The sequence below is a fragment of the Leopardus geoffroyi genome, chromosome E3 (genome assembly GCF_018350155.1).
Source record: "Leopardus geoffroyi isolate Oge1 chromosome E3, O.geoffroyi_Oge1_pat1.0, whole genome shotgun sequence".
Taxonomy (NCBI): domain Eukaryota; kingdom Metazoa; phylum Chordata; class Mammalia; order Carnivora; family Felidae; genus Leopardus; species Leopardus geoffroyi.
This window is the reverse complement of record NC_059340.1, coordinates 24,053,631-24,069,785: the sequence shown is the minus strand read 5'-3', so window position 1 is coordinate 24,069,785 and position 16,155 is coordinate 24,053,631. Positions and strand designations below refer to the sequence as shown.

General features: G+C 44.0%; 1 long non-coding RNA gene across 2 annotated transcripts in view; it reads left to right on the top strand.

Annotated features, from left to right (window-relative positions):
- Nucleotides 1-532: 532 nt before the first annotated feature.
- The window catches only part of LOC123588717, a 95,348-nt gene continuing 79,725 nt past the window's right edge, over nucleotides 533-16,155 (top strand). The window contains exons 1-4 of one of the 2 annotated variants that reach the window (XR_006707987.1): nucleotides 533-816; nucleotides 1,796-1,935; nucleotides 2,308-2,393; nucleotides 7,396-7,679. This is a non-coding gene — a long non-coding RNA (uncharacterized LOC123588717). Of the gene's footprint in view, nucleotides 817-1,795; nucleotides 1,936-2,307; nucleotides 2,394-7,395; nucleotides 7,680-16,155 lie in introns of those variants that run through there. The other variant, XR_006707988.1, reaches the window with a different exon arrangement.

The following is a 16,155-nucleotide window of genomic DNA, read 5'->3' as shown; positions in this document are numbered from 1 at the left end:
TTTCAGTTGCCTACTTTCAGACCTAGAGTCCTGATTTAGAACCACCATACAATTTGGAATGGTCATGTTACTATTTCTGGTGTATAATTATTTGAAGTTTTGTATTTTGTTGCCTGTCAAACTTCTTAAAGATAATGTACCCAAGAAGATGTTGGCGCAACATCTCGAGATGGTCTGCAGTGCTTAACCATCTCGACAAAAAATGGACCACAGATGGGAAGGGCCTGAGAGTTTCTCCTTCCTAAGCTTCCTTGTTACTCAAATGTGGCTTTAAGTAGCTTCCGGCTGCTACGCGCGACAACCAGGAAAGGTCCTGCCTGGTACTGAGGTACCACTAAATGTAGAAAACTTGAATCTTTATCAGCAGTGCTTTTCAAAGAAAGATCTTTATCAAAGGGGGGGGGGATAAGACAAGGTAATAAAAGGAAACCTTGTTTAGGATGGAGTTGGGAGGCCGGCAGGGGGAGCTCTCATGCTCAGCGCTAGTCAACGACAGAGCCAGCAGGAAGAGATGCACCTTGCACGGGATAGGCTACCTTAGCTAGTACTTTACTGCTCCAGCAGGAGGAAGACCTGGCAACAGCCCAGCCAATGGGAGGCAGTCACAGCTCAGCCAATGAGAAGCCACTGTACTTCAGACTCCCAGTTTCCTCCAGCGGACTTTTCCTTTAGAAGAGCCTTCCCTACTTCCCCCTTTCCCCTAGAAAAGAACATTCCTCTCCTTTGTTCTCCAGGCTTGCCTGTGGTTCTGCCGAAGCTTGCTGGTCCTAGGTTGTTGCAATTCTCTGCTACTCCCAGATAAACCCATTTTTCCTGGTAAAATAACTGGCACTTTTATTTATGTATTTAAAAGTTTATTTATTTATTTTGTGAGAGAGAGAGCGAGCACACACGAGTGGGGGAGTGGCAGAGAGAGAGGGAGAGAGAGAATCCTAAGCAGGCTCTGCACTGTCAGCGCAGAGCCTGACTTGGGGCTCAGTGTCTCGAACCATGGCACCATGACCTGAGCTGAAGTCAAGAGTCAGATACTTAACCAACAGAACTACTCAGGTGCCCCCTGGCAGTGTTATTTTTAAGGTTAACAAGGGTTACTTATTCTCAGACCATCTTCAAATTTAAACATGATTTGTAAGGATTTCTCTCATTACTTAAAGACAAAAGAAAACAATTGACACAAATTCAATGTTAAAAATATTTTGGAGGATTTGGTGTTTATTGACACAAACACAAAGTTGGCAAAGTGAATTACGGGAATATTAATTTTTTCTTTGTCCTGTGCGTTTCGGGGGTTCAGGTTTTTTGACGATGCGGGTGCCATTTAAATGAAAATATGAAGTTGATTTGGTTTTGATACTTGCAAAGATCACTGCACAGTTCCAACTTTCTATTCAAGCCAAGAAATCACAGAAATCTCATTAAAATGAGATTTTGAGAAGAATTGAAATTTTTTGCTTTATGTGCAATTTTAGATCTATTCCCTCTACCACTCAAATAGACCTTGAATCTTAACGTGTTATAAAAAAAATGAGGCCAAGACTTTTTTTAAAAAAAGATTGCTTTTAATTTTTCTTCATGTGTAGAAAATATATTTCCAACATAGAAAAAAATTTAAATGCAAAAGTTTTGGTGTATGTATTTCTGTGCAGTTTTCTGGGAAGGAGGGGCATAGCTTTCTTCAGCTTTTTCGAGGAGTCTGTGGTGCTCATAAAGGAAAGAACCGTAGCATATGGCCAGGTTGGGCACTGTGACCTCTTTTCCACCTGGTTCTAATTACTCCCAATCACTGGTTGGTTAGGCTGCGAGGTTGTCGGTGTGCCTTTGTACCTCAGCCAACTACCCTTTGAGACCCCCCAAACTCAGGAAGTTTAATCAGTCCGGTCCCTGGCCCTTAAGTCAATCAGGACCTCATTGAAGTTCTGCGTGAATCTCCCAAAGGTAAACAGATTTCTATTTAAGTGTTATTGCTCTCATTAGCATCAGCTGTTTTCATTATAAACGTGCTGAGATGTACTTTCTAATCCAGTTTATAAATTATGCTTACTACTTTGAGATGTTGAAAAATCTATCTATCTATCTATTTATTCATTCATCTCTGAGGAGCCTTTACTACCTCGCTCAGTGGACCCTTTGCCTGTGTGGTCTCTGAGTTCCTGCTCTTAAAACCTGTGGTTTATCTTCTGCCCCCAGGTGTTTCTTCTTTGACTCCTTTACTGGCATGTTTTTCCTCCTTCCATGCTATTGCATGGCTATCCTTCAAGATCCAGTACTAACATGTTCTTTTTTTTCTCTCTACACTGGTTCCTGCAGAGTAGCCAGCTACCAAGTTTTCACCATCTTGCCACCTCGGTCCTCGCTTCTGCTTTGTGCACTGCAACCTGGCTTCCTGGGGCGTGGTAAGTACTTTTAGCTGGTCTGTGGTTTATTTCAGTAGTTACCTATTGATTGGAATGTTGCCTTCCACGTATAGCAAAGAGTACTGGTTTCTAATTACCTTAGTTGCATGAAGTTTCCTATTTAAAAATGCACTTAAATTAAAAAATGAGTTGATTGAGAGCAGGGATTGACCAACTTTTTCTGTAAAGGGCCAAATAGGAAATATTTTCAGTTTTGTGGGCTACATGGCCTGTATTGCAACTACTCAATTCTGCCGTGGAAGCTTGAAAGTGGCTGTAGACAGTCGTACACGAATGGGTGTGGTCAGGTTTGGCCTGCAGCTTGCTGAGCCTTGATTTCAAGGAACTTATTAAAACAAGAATTCAGGGAGTAAGTGGACATAGTAGAAACCTTAAAGCGGAATGTACATGTTTTAGGATTGAGACACTTGGTTTAAGCTATCCCTTTGTTCAGTATGTGTTCTCTGTTGCAACTACTCTGTGCATTCAGGGTGCTCAGAACATACATCCTCTGTCTTGAAGGGGCTTAGTCCACACAGAGAGACAGACAGAAGAACAGGTAATTACAGTAGGCATATGTGTGCCTGTGCGTGTAGGAGGAAGAGTGGCTCTGTTGGTCCTGAACAAACTTCCCTTTTCCCCACCTTCTCTAGATTATTCACCTATACGTTATTATATACTTTATGCTAGCTTTTGCCCATTTTACAGACAAGGAAACTGAGGTCCAGAGAGGTTAATGAATTGCTGAAGGTCACAGAGCTGGTAAGGGGAGGGAGTGGGATTTGAACTGGATAGTCCGACTCTAAGATCAATGTCCCTAGCCCCCACAGTGCTCCCCTTGCCTCACTTACCTTGACTAAAGAATTAGTTCATCCCACCGGGACTATTTGGTATAGCAGAAACCGGCCTAGTCTCTGAAAAGTTGTCAACCTAGGGAAATGCCCTTGACATCCTCCCTCTCACAATACCCCCTGCAAAGGTGACTCAGGCAGTGTAGATGGGAGAAGCTGGTCTCTTCACCTGCACCAGAGGTGGACTGAGGACTTGCTTACCAACCAGAAGCTGTAGGTTGTAGGTTAACAATCACCCTGCACTTCTGTATGAGTCACTAGATATTGGACACTCTCCTAGGCACTTTTCATGGCTTGTCTGTATAATTAATTAATCCTCGTAACAACCATTTGAGGGGGTGTATTAGTTTCCTATGGCTGCTGTAACAAATTGCCACAAACTTGGTTGCTTAAGAGAAATTTTTCTCTCTCTTCGTTCTGGAGGCTGGAAGTCTGAAATCAAGGTGTTGGCTAGGATGTGCCCCCTCTGCAGCCTCTAGGGGATGCCGACTCTCCTGGCATCTTGTGGCTGCCCCTGCCCCGTCTGGTGGCCCCCGCCCCCTCTGCTCCCTGGCTTGGGGCTGCATGACTCCCATTTCTGCCCCCACCATCACATGGCATTTCCCCTGGGTGTCTGTCTCTGTGGCTCCAGATCTCTCTCCTCACGAGGACATTGGTCATCACACTTCGATGCTACCCTAATCCACCAGGATCTCATCTTAGTTTGATGATATCTGCAAAGACCCTGTTTCCAAATAAGGTCACATTCACAGATGTTGGGGGTTAGGACTTCCAACTTTTGAGGGGGGACACAATTTGACCCACAACAGGGAGGTACTGTTACTGTTTCCATTTCACAAGTGAGGATCCAAGGTAAGGCATCGTGAAGTTAAGAATCTGTCCAAAGTCAGGCCGCCAGGGTGGCTCAGTCGGTTAAGCGTCCGACTTCAACTCAGGTTACGATCTCGCGGTCTGTGTGTTCCAGCCTGTCTGTGCTGACAGCTCAGAGCCTGGAGCCTGCTTGGGATTCTGTGTCTTTCTTTCTCTGCCCCTCCCCAACTTGTGCGTGCGCACACATGCTCTCTCTCAAAAATAAACAAACATTAAAAAAACAAAAGAATCTGTCCAGAATCAAACAGCTTTATTAGCAGAGCCTGGATTCGAACTCAGGTATTCTGAGAGTCTGCTCTTAACCACTGTGTTAACAACTGCTTTGCCTGCAGAGCTTCCTGGCTTGGCACTTCAGGCACGCCGGGCCCTCCCTCCCGCGGCATCTGGTGACAACAAACATGCACTGAATTAGCTGAACACAAATGTCTAAAGCCCTGTGGCTGCATCAGGGTGGCTCCCAGGAGCTTGAGGACAGGTGAGGCGCTCGGCTGTGCATGGGGATTCTTGTTTACCTCAACAGGGAATCAGGCTCCCAGTGCGGCCAAGTTGGGCACATGACCAGCTCCTGTTGCCACCCGGGTAATTGGTTTTCTGTATTCATTTCAATAATGAACGGTATTAAAGGAGGCTGGAGATGCAAGGGAGATACAAGCATTGTGGAAGGAACAAAGAGATTTTAATGTGTTGAGTCGGGTTCTGGGAAAGATGAGGGACATGATAATCGAGTATTAAAACAGAAGAGATTATGCAGTGGTCCTCACACCATCCATCACCGCCCTCGTCCTGGGCGGGTGGCAGAACTGAGTCTGCCGAGATCCCGGCATTATCTCCGCAGTTTATTTACATCTCAAATCAGGTTGCACTGACAGCAGCTAAAGAAATTCCAGGGAAGAGATGTAACTGCATGATCTATTTCCTACAGAAAGTGCAAACACAATACAGACTATCTGGTTAAATATATCATCCCAGAAATGATCCAACCGCCGAATGCTTAAGTCTGTACTTTATATTTCTCGTTGTCGTGAGACCATTACACGCCCTCAGAGACCACCTGCCTCTCCCCTTCTCTACCTTTCTGTCTGCTCCTTCAAGACCCCTCCTTCCCCCTTGCCTGAGATGTCAGTGCTCCCCAGGGCCTGACTTCCACATTATTTTCTTCTCTCCATATTTGCCTGGACAGCCTCATTTCCTTCAAGGCTTTCACTACCGGCTGGATGTGTAGTGATGACTTCCAGACTGACCCTTTGGAGGTGCCCAACACTTGTTTTTCCCTTCTCAGTTATTTACATGGCCCTTCTCAGTTAACTACATCTTCATAGTTAAAACCTAGACAATATGAGGAGTCTGCAAACGGCCCCCCCCCCCTTCTTTTTCCTGTATGTGCCTGGTTCCTGTCTTTATGGGAGAGCAGTGCTGGGTTCTTATGACTCCTTCCAGAGGCTCTTTACATATATAGAAGAAAATACAAATATAAATGCTAATTTTCCCTCGTTTTCTCCTCAAATATTCTACACATATTCTGCACTTTGCTTTTTTCACTTTTGATCTTTCCATGACAGTATTTAGAGAAGTTCATTTTTTTTTCTTTTTATTTAAAAAAAATTTTTTTTGAGGGGCACCTGGGTGGCTCAGTCGGTTAAGTGTCCGACTTCGGCTCAGGTTCATGACCTCATGGTTCTTGGGTTCAAGCCCTGCATCGGACTCTGTGCTGACGGCTCAGAGCCTGGAGCCTGCTTCAGATTCTGTCTCTCCCTCTCTCTCTGTCCTTCCCCTGCTCACTCTCTGTCTCTCAAAGGTGAATAAATGTTAAAAAATTAAAAAAAATTTTTTTTGGAAATGTTTACTTACATTTGAGAGAGAGTGAGAGTGTGTGAGCAGGGGAAGGGCACAGAGAGACTGAGACAGAATCTGAAACAGGCTCCAGGCTCTGAGCTGTCAGCACAGAGCCCGATGCGGGGCTCAAACTCACGAGCCATGAGATCATGACCTGAACTGAAGTCAGACACTTAACTGACTAAGCCACCCAGGCACCCCTTTTTTTTCTTTTTTCAATTCACAATTGCACAGTGTCCCATTGTCTGGTGGCTGTCCCATAATTTATTTTGCCAGTCTTCTAACAGTGAACATTTGAGTTGTTTCTAGTCACTTGATGTGATGGTTAATTTTATGTGTCATTTTGTCTGGGCCATAAGGTGCCAAACATTTGGTTAAACATGATTTCTGGGTATGTCTGTGAGGGAGTTTCTGGATGAGATTAGCATTTGATTCAGTAGACTGAGTAAGCACATTGCCCTCCCCAATGTGGGTGGGCCTCATCCAATCAGTTGAAGGCCTGAAGAGAATACAAGGCTGAAGTATTCTCTCTCTGCCTGTCTTCAAGATGAGACATTGGTCTTCCTTGCATTTGAACTCGGACTCAGACTCAGACTGGAACTATACCACTGACTTCCCTGGGTCTGGACTTCTCAGCCTTTATAATTGCATAAACCAATTCCTTATAATTTCTCTCTCTGGATATAGTTATAGACAGATAAATAGGGAAAGATAGAGATATACAAAGATACAAATCCCAAAGGGGGTATAGATCTATTGCCATGGTTTTCTCAACACATGCCTTTCTAGCACCTCTGATAGGTGAGGAGGAATCCAGAGAGAGAGAGAGAGAGAGAGAGAGAGAGAGAGAGTGAGTGTCGGGGAGGGAGGTTGGTAAAGACTTCCTACCCAGACAGGACAGCAACACTGGCTCAGGGAGAAGGAGGAGAGAGTGTTAGGGAAGGAAGATATAATCCCTGGCTGGGCCTTTTTTTTTTTTTTTTTTTTAAGAGATAGAGTGTGCGAGTAGGGGAGAGGGACAGAGGGAGAGAGAGAATCTTAAACAGGCTCTATGCTCAGTGTAGAGTGTGATGTGGGACTCGATCTCACGAACCTGGGATCATGACCTGAGCTGACTGAGCCACCCAGGTGCCCTCTGGCTGGGCCTTCTTTTATCAAGAGCAATCAAGATCTTGACTGATTTGGATTCTGGGCAGAGGAGCTTATGTGCATTGTTATTATAGGGGACAAATCTTGACCCCCTCTTACACACTGAATTGCATTTCCTTAAAATTCGTATGTTGAAGGCTTAACCCCCAAAGTGACTGTATGTGGAGGTAGGGCCTTTAGGGAGGGAGGTAGGGTGAAATGACATCATAAGGATGGATCCCTGATCTGATAGGACTGATATCCTTATAAAAAAAAGGAAGAGACAACAGAGTGCTGTCTTTTTCCCTCCATGAGCACAGAGGAAAAGCATGTGAAGATACAGCAACAGGGCAGCATCTTCAAGCCAGAAGAATGTCCTCACCAAAACCAACCCTGGAACCTTGATCTTGGACTTCTAACCTCCAGAACAATTAGAAAATACATGTTTGTTGTTTAAGCCACCTAGTCTATGGTATTTTGTTATAGAGGCCCAGCAGACTAATGTACCCATGTTGTTTTAATTAACTTTAGTTAGATAAGTAAGAGTTACTTTGAATCTCCTTGTAAAAAAATTAATCATTAAAGAGTTTTTAACCAACATTTCCTACCTTGGTTCTTTAACCCGGCAATTGGCAATCTGTGGCCCACTGTCCCAATCTGGCTCTCTCTCTGGTTTTGAAATAAAGTTTTATCAGAACACAGCTTATTCATCTATAGATTGTCTGTGGTTGCATTTGACATATCTGTGATTATCTACAGCAGAGACCTTATAAGGCCTGAAAAACCTAAAATATTAACCATCTGGCTCTTTATAAAAGATCACTGACTACTGCTGTAGACCATTTCCAGATGTAAGCAGTGTTACCAGTTTGGTGTGGATTATTTCAGTTTAGATGGCACAGCATTACTTGGGGTATGCGTGTGTGTGTGTGTGTGTGTGTGTGTGTGTGTGTGTGTGTGTGTTATAGTAATGGTATCCCATCCTTCTGGGAGTCTTGGATTTGTCCATGTTAGTAGACAGATCTACTTCACAGGTTTAACTGCTGCATGGTATTCAAAAGTATGAACATACTTTTTTATTCCATCATTTTCTCAATGGACGTTTTGCTGTTTCCAGTTTCTTCTTCTTTTTTTCACCCACCAAAACAGTACCACAATAAATATCCTTTATGCACATGGGTGAGTGAGTGATTGTGATTGATACCAAGACTAGAATTGCCAGGCCACGAGGCAGATACGTTTTAAAATTTGGTCATACTTTTTAATAGATTATGCATTTATGTGATTTGAAAATAAAAGATATACAAGGTATACATTGCAAAATCTCACCCCTTGTTTTCTAATCTATTTTTCCCTCCCCCACCCCTATAGATATTAGTTTCTTGTATATCCTTCCAGAGTTTCTTTATGAATAGATAAGAATAGGTATTCCTGTTTTGTCTTATATATCTTGTATTCTTTTATATCCTTCCAGGGTTTCTTTATGAATAAGGGATAGGTATTCCTATATTGTCTTCTCTCTTACACACAAGGTAGCATCCTATCTATATACTTTTTTTTCTCATGATTTTTCTCACTTGACAGTATATTCTGGAGATCTTCCCGTAACTGTAAATCTCATATAAGTATACGGAGCACATACCCATGCCTTTTTACACAGTATTTAGTTTGCATAGTATCTCTTTATGTGGATGTAGGTTATTTACTCCATTGTAGAGGATCACTCCCCCCCCCCCCCATCTGTTGCTACTGTATAAGCAAGACACGCACATTTAATTTAATTTATTTATTTTTTTTCCAACGTTTATTTATTTTTGGGACAGAAAGAGACAGAGCATGAACGGGGGAGGGGCAGAGAGAGAGGGAGACACAGAATCGGAAGCAGGCTCCAGGCTCTGAGCCATCAGCCCAGAGCCCGACGCGGGGCTCGAACTCACGGACCGCGAGATCGTGACCTGGCTGAAGTCGGATGCTTAACCGACTGCGCCACCCAGGCGCCCCAAGACACGCACATTTTAAATTTCAAGAGGTACAGCCATGTTACCCTTCGAAGGGGCTGTGTAGTTTGCATGCATTTTTAAGGAGCTGAAACAGCAGACAGTTGCGTGCACTGTATGCTCCAGCAAGTTCAAACTGTTGTTGGTTCCCAGAACCTGACATATTTTGTCATGTGTCCTTGCTATTCTTTTTATTGGGGCCTCCTTTTCTACGCTTTGTCTGTCTAGCTGACTCTAAAATCTTCTGAGTTTTGTCTTGAAAATCTGGGAAGCCGTCACCAACCCCTATAAGTACAGTTGATTTATTCCCTTTCTCTGACCACAGACGCTTGCCCACATTCTATTTTTGCACCTTTCACATTGTGATTTTTATTTCTTTACCAGTCGTGTCTCCCTTCTTTCATTGTGGACTACTTGAAGTGAGAGACCATATTTTTAGTCATCTACATATTCCTAAAGCCCAGGACAGTGCCTATTGTGGAATGGCTGTTCAATAAATGTTGGCTGGATGAATGAATTAACAAATGATTGCTACAAACAGAGATGAATCAACCAAACTGAATTTGGACAATGAATCCATGGGTGTGTTTATCCACTAGTCTGCCAATCATGCAGATCAGCTTATCTGCATGTGCCGATGGAATTTCCACGTAATTTGCATGCTGGAGGGGGAGGCTGCCAATTCACAAAGGATTCTTCTAGGCATTTGTCATTCATTAGAGAACATAAGCTTGCACTGGTGTTTATGCAGCACAATGTCAGCCAATTAGAGGGGATTGTAGCTTGGAAACAAACATCTGCTTGATGCTGGGTAAATAATATTTAGAGTCTGGTGTTTTATAACTGCCTATATGATTCATTTGAATCCCATATAATTTAGTATTTGATCATGTGGGACTCATAGAGATCATGCCCGTATGCAAGTTACAGCTGCAAAAACCATACCTGGCATTTCTGACCATGGCCTCAGGTACCAAGAGATGCTTTCTGGTTGAGGTGACACCAGGGACTAGAAGTAGGAGTCTACTCAGTGGTAGCCACCTTTCATAAAGAATAACAACAGATCGACACCTTTCTCCAAATTCTATCGTGGATAACCCTTCGGTAGACAACTCACGGAGTACTGGGAAAATATGAATGTCTTCTGTCAGCCTTTGACAATTGGTTCTCCCTTTTCCAGGGAGAAGGAGGTTAAAATAAATGTAAGGGAAGTACCACTGATCAAGTTCCTTTTCTATCCCACGTTCTTCTCCAGGTTCCAGGTGCTTTTCTCACCTTTTATCCATCTGCAGCTCACAGCACTATGGGGTCAGAATTTTCAGTTACTATTTTACAAATAAGCAAACTGGGTCGGAGGGACTTGTCCCAGGCCTTCAGCTAGCAGGCAGCTGTGTTGCAAGTGAAAGCTGATCCGCCCAAGCCTCCCAGGATTCCCCCCCCCCCCCCAAAGCCTTCCCAGAGGCTGTGGCCAATGGTATTTGGTAAAGCCATTGGCTGTGACATAGCTCTGATTCTCTGCAGATAGTGCTGGGTGGATTGGCTGTGAAATCTGTCCCCCTTGCTTCCAAATGAGATAATTAAATGCTTTGGTATCTTGGCCCATGGGGTTTTTAAGAACATCATCCAAGTGCTTTGTGTGATAAGATGAGGGACCTGATGAAAGCCTGCTGCAGGTGGATGTGTGCATGTAGCAAATGACAGCCAAGTGGCCAAGAGGGCAGGATCTTTGCTAAGCTAATAATATTGCCTACCAGTTTGCATCACTATCCTCAGAATTTTAACAAATGACTGGGCCACCGGTTTTCAACAGAATCATCTATGGAGCTTAAAAAAATATGCATGTCTGGTCACCACCCACAGATATTCCGATTCCATGGTTATTTTAAACAAGCTTCCCATGCTATTCTGATGCACAGCCAGCTTTTGGAATCTACAATCTAGTCTATGGATCATTTGAGTCATCAGAACTTGAATAAGGATTGCTTTCTTTGGGTACATCTTTTCTTGATCACATCAAATCAATCTCTCCCTCTCTCTCTCCTTCCCTCCCTCCCTCTCTCCTTTTCTCTCTCTTATATATTTTTTGCTAGCAGTCAGAAATTCTTAAAAGCTTTTTGCCACAAAACCATCTGCTGGAGAAATCTCCCACTAGGTTTCAAATGCCAAACTGTTCCCAGTAGCAATTTTCTTTATTATTTTTGGGAAAAGAATGAATTACATTTCTTTCCTATGAAAGAAAATACTTTAGAAATAAAAATGTTCATTATGGACCAGTAGCAGTTGCTTATATTTTTGAAAGAAATAGCTTTAATATTAGACACGTGTTCTGTGAGTTTACTTCAGGTTTCCCTTGCGGGCTTGATTATTGTCTCAAGGACTAGAAGTATGGGTGATGGCAGTCTGGGGGTGCTCTGGCGGGCAGTGGTAACCCTGAACGGAGACCAGTTTGGTTCAAAGAATTGCAGGATGTTTTTTGACTTCCTGATGCCCACATGCTTTACTGAAGCAGATCATATAATGCTACAAGCCTAGCTTGAAGGTTTATATGGGTATCACCTTGCATAATCCCTTCCCAGTTCAGACCCTTCCCCCATTACCATGAAAATTCCCATCCTGTGGCAAGTAACAGGAGTGTTCTTAAGAGACTTAGAATAAGCCTGAAAATGCTTCCTTTGCCTCCATTTGGAGATGGTTTTCCTTAAAAGCCTCATTGGATGATCTTCTAAACCTTTGAGATTCATTTGCTATGGCAGATGCCTATCTATCCACCAATATCTCATTATCCCCGGAGTTGCTTCTGGGACCAGGGACCACACAACCCAGCCCCCCTTGCATCAACATGTGGTCACTGGATTAGCCCTTAAAGGGAACATGAGCAGAAGTGACATATGTCACTTCTGGGTCAGGGTCTTTTCAGAAGTGGGTACCTTTTCCATTCTTTTTCTTGCTTTGCTGAGTGCAGGTAATGTCAAAGCCCTCGGGGAAAGTAGAATTATGAGATGGAAAGAACCCAGGCCCCTGAGTCACTGCATGGAATGAAGTTGCCTGCTGACCACAAACACTCCCACTGGGCCTCGATGTGAGTGAGAAATAAGCTCTCATTATGCTAAACCACTGAATTTGGGATTTGCCTATTATAACTGCATGGATTGCCCTCATTAACCATACACTTGCTGATCAGCCAGGTGCTGAAAATCTTCATCTGGCTTAAGGCACTTTGACCTCCTAACACAGGGATGCTGATAAAAGCAGTGACTCCTAATGTCCAGCGTGGAACATACAGGATAGGTAAGGAACTTTTGTCCTGTAACCACTGTTTGCAGAGAGAAGAGAGTGATGTTTGTTACCAGATAATGGGATGAGTAGAAAAGGATATTAAAGATAAGAGAGGACTGTAAAAGCAATGCCCATTGGGACAGGCAGGCAGACAGACAAATGATTTCTGCTCCTTCGGGTGGGGGAGTATTTCCCACCCTGGTCCTGTTTAAGCCACCGATGGCAGGATTTGTATCCTCCACCGTGCTAACCCTGTGGGGACAGTTCTGGCAGTAACCAGGGAAGAGGAGCACTTTGCAAATAACACGTTTCAGTATCAATAACAATAAATATCCTTGAAAGTCTCCACAAACCAGGCAGCAGGCTAGGTAGAGCGAGGACAAAAAAATCCGCCAAATTATATGTCTTCAAAGTGCTTACAAAGCAGTCAGGGTGACAGAACATAATAATAATAAATATTAAGGAACAGAGGCCAAGTATAAAGTGAATGGGGGAGAGGGAGCTGACACAGGTCTTCAGGAAGGAACAACCACATTTGGGCTGTGACAGGCATCAAGCAGAGACTCCTGGCTGGGACTTTCGTTTTGGCAGCTACATCTGGGTGAAGTGCAAATAAGAAACAAAGTCTCAAACCAGCCCTACTTGGTGTTAACCCTTCACCTGCTGGATCACAGGTAGATTGTGGAAGGTTCTTTGCAGGGGTGGGGGGATTGTGAGAGTGGCTTTTTCCAACCAATCAGAAGTATTTCATTTTAGCAATCCACACCACTGCACTTGTGCCTACTGGCCAAATACTGACCTGGTATAGAATTATAAAAACCAAAACATTACAGAGAAAATGGAATCTCATCATGATCCCACCCCTCAGACAGGACTGTTGCTAACAGTTTAGGGTGTATCCTGCCAGACTTTAAATTTTGTGTGCAAACACAAACAAGATCTTACTATGCATTCTGAACCACAGGTTTTCCTTTTCTCCCCTCCCAAAGCAGAGTGTATCGTGAACATTATGTGATGTGGGCACACAAAAGAATTACCTTATGCTCTTGCTTTTCCTTTTATCTCCTAATTAGAAGTTGTGGACCTAAATCAATACCATTACTGAAGTGTTTTTATGCACTACCAAGCTGCATCCTTCCACTTGCACAGCATTTTAAGCATACGTTGTTGTTTGGTGTTGCTGCAACCTCCATTACAAGTCCTGTCCTCCAGCTACTCTTCCTCCCATTATCTTCCTGGTTGTTTTTCCAGTCTCTCGCTCCATGTCCTGCAGGGCTCAACCCTGGTCTTGACCTCCTAAGTGTACTTTAGCTTTGGAAGGATCCGTCGTGAGTTGTTAATTTCTCGGTCAGATCTCTTGTACCTCTCTCTCTTCCTTCATGTTTTCCCTGGTTTAGTGTTCTGTCTCCTACACCTGGTCAGATGCTGGGAAGATCCTCAGTGGTCTCCAGCCCCTACTTTTCCTTAGGCTTGTCTCCCGGCATCTCACACCAGGAGTCAGATGGTGGAAGACTTTAATTCAAGGTTATGTTGTTTGGGTTCTAAGCTGTAAGTAAGAGGAGCAGATGAATTGACAAGTGGAAAGTAGTGTTTGAGGAGGATGGTGGGAGTAGTAAGGGGCAGTATAGAAGGTATGGTGCACAGTAGAATGACTTAAGCCTAGATTTGTGGGGAGGGCAGCCAGGGATCTGTCTGAGGTGCTATACAGTGCGTGCTGAAACACCACTGGGTATTTAACCACTGGATATTTAAGGTATCTATTTGTATTCTTAAAAAAATTTTAATGTTTATTTATTTGCGTGTATGAGAGAGAGATAGAGGGAGAGAGAGAGAGAGAGAGACAGACAAAACAAGAGCAGAGGAGGGGCAGAGAGAGACAGAGAAACAGAGAGACAGACACAGAATTCGAAGCAGGCTCCAGGCTCTGAGCTGTCAGCACAGAGCCCGATGTGGGGCTTGAACTCATGGACTGTGAGATCATAACCTGAGCCTAAGTCAGGCGCTTAACCAACTGAGCCACACAAGAACCCCATATTTGTATGTTTTTTTTTAAATGTTTAATGTTTATTCATTTTTGAGAGGCAGAGAGAGACAGCATGAGTGGGGGAGGAGCAGAGAGAGACGGAGAAAGAATCTGAAGCAGGCTTCAGGCTCTGAGCTGTCAGCACAGAGTCCGATGCAGGGCTTGAACCCATGAACCATGAGATCATGACTTGAGCTGAAGTCGGATGCTTAACTGACTGAGTCACCCAGGCACCCCATATATTTGTATGTTTTTATTTGCAGCAGCAGCAGCAGCATGTAACAGGCAGGACTCACAGGCTGGAAGTTTTTCTTTTCTGGCTATGCCATCTTTTTTTTTTTTTTTTTTTAATTTTTTTTTTTTCAACGTTTATTTATTTTTGGGACAGAGAGAGACAGAGCATGAACGGGGGAGGGGCAGAGAGAGAGGGAGACACAGAATCGGAAACAGGCTCCAGGCTCTGAGCCATCAGCCCAGAGCCCGACGCGGGGCTCGAACTCACGGACCGCGAGATCATGACCTGGCTGAAGTCGGACGCTTAACCGACTGCGCCACCCAGGCGCCCCTAGCTATGCCATCTTTATAAGAGTCACAACAAATAACCACCCAGTATAGGGTGCTGACTGGGTTTTCTTTCTGGACGTATGTATTCTCTTGAATATCTTGTAGTCATCTCAGATTCAGAATGTCTTGAAATGAATTCATCACCCTTACTCAGCAAACTTACCCCTCTTCTGCCTTTCCCCATCCCATAAATGACATCATCATTCCCAAAAGGCAGAAGCAGCCTCAATTCTTTCTTTTCTCTCACCCACCTCCTATAGTCTCACCATATTTGGTTGCATCTTCCAAAAACATACTTAGACCCCATCCTCTTCATTTCCACCTTTTTGGCCTCAGGCACCATCTGCAACAGCCTGGACTCAGCTCCTTGTTCTCTCGTGATCCTCCCATCATTCTCCTCACAGCCAACAGAATGATCTGTCAACACTGTCAATCTAATCAAGCCCCTCATTTGCTTAAACCCCTTAATGGCTCCCCACTGCCTTCAGGAGATAAAAAGAACTCCTTACAGTGACCAGGCCTTATATGATCTGGTGTCTTTGCTTTATTTTACATCACCCTCTCCACTGTTGTACAGTTCGTCTTCAAAACTGACATTCTCTGTCCAGGCTTAAGACCTTTCCTCATGCTGTTCCCTCTGCCTGGAATGATCACCAGTCCCCGGCTTTACTGAGCTAATGCTGCGTCATTTCTTAGCTCAAAGATCACTCATTCCAGGATACCCCACATTGGTTTGGATCTACCAATTACATGCTCCTGAAATACTCTATACGTCTTCCCAGTATCCAGTGAACTTATGCCAAGTTTGTTTCCCTTCTAGATTTTTTTTCCCATCAGGCAAGGTTCTACATCTCTATCGTTTACCATGGTATCATTTATACCCATGCCTGGCACTTAGCAGGTGCTCAGTAAACACTTGCTGAATAAATAACCAGGAGTCCAGGGGCCCAGACTGGATGAGAACTGAACTAAATGCTCTTGAATCTGGGTTCCTGACTCTCCACAGGCTGAAGTGATCTGAGGGGCAAGGGTTACAAGTCTCCAGCAGCTGCATGTTGCTGAGGAAAGGCCAGCAGATGTTCTGACTGCTTCTAGACGTTGCTGGTGGGCTGTGTCAGATGGGGCTGCCAGCTAGGCCTTGCCATGTCAGGAGACCTTGGGGGAAGGAGCAGATCTCAAGCTACAGCAGATGGTAAGTGCTGTCTTTAGTCTTTAACATT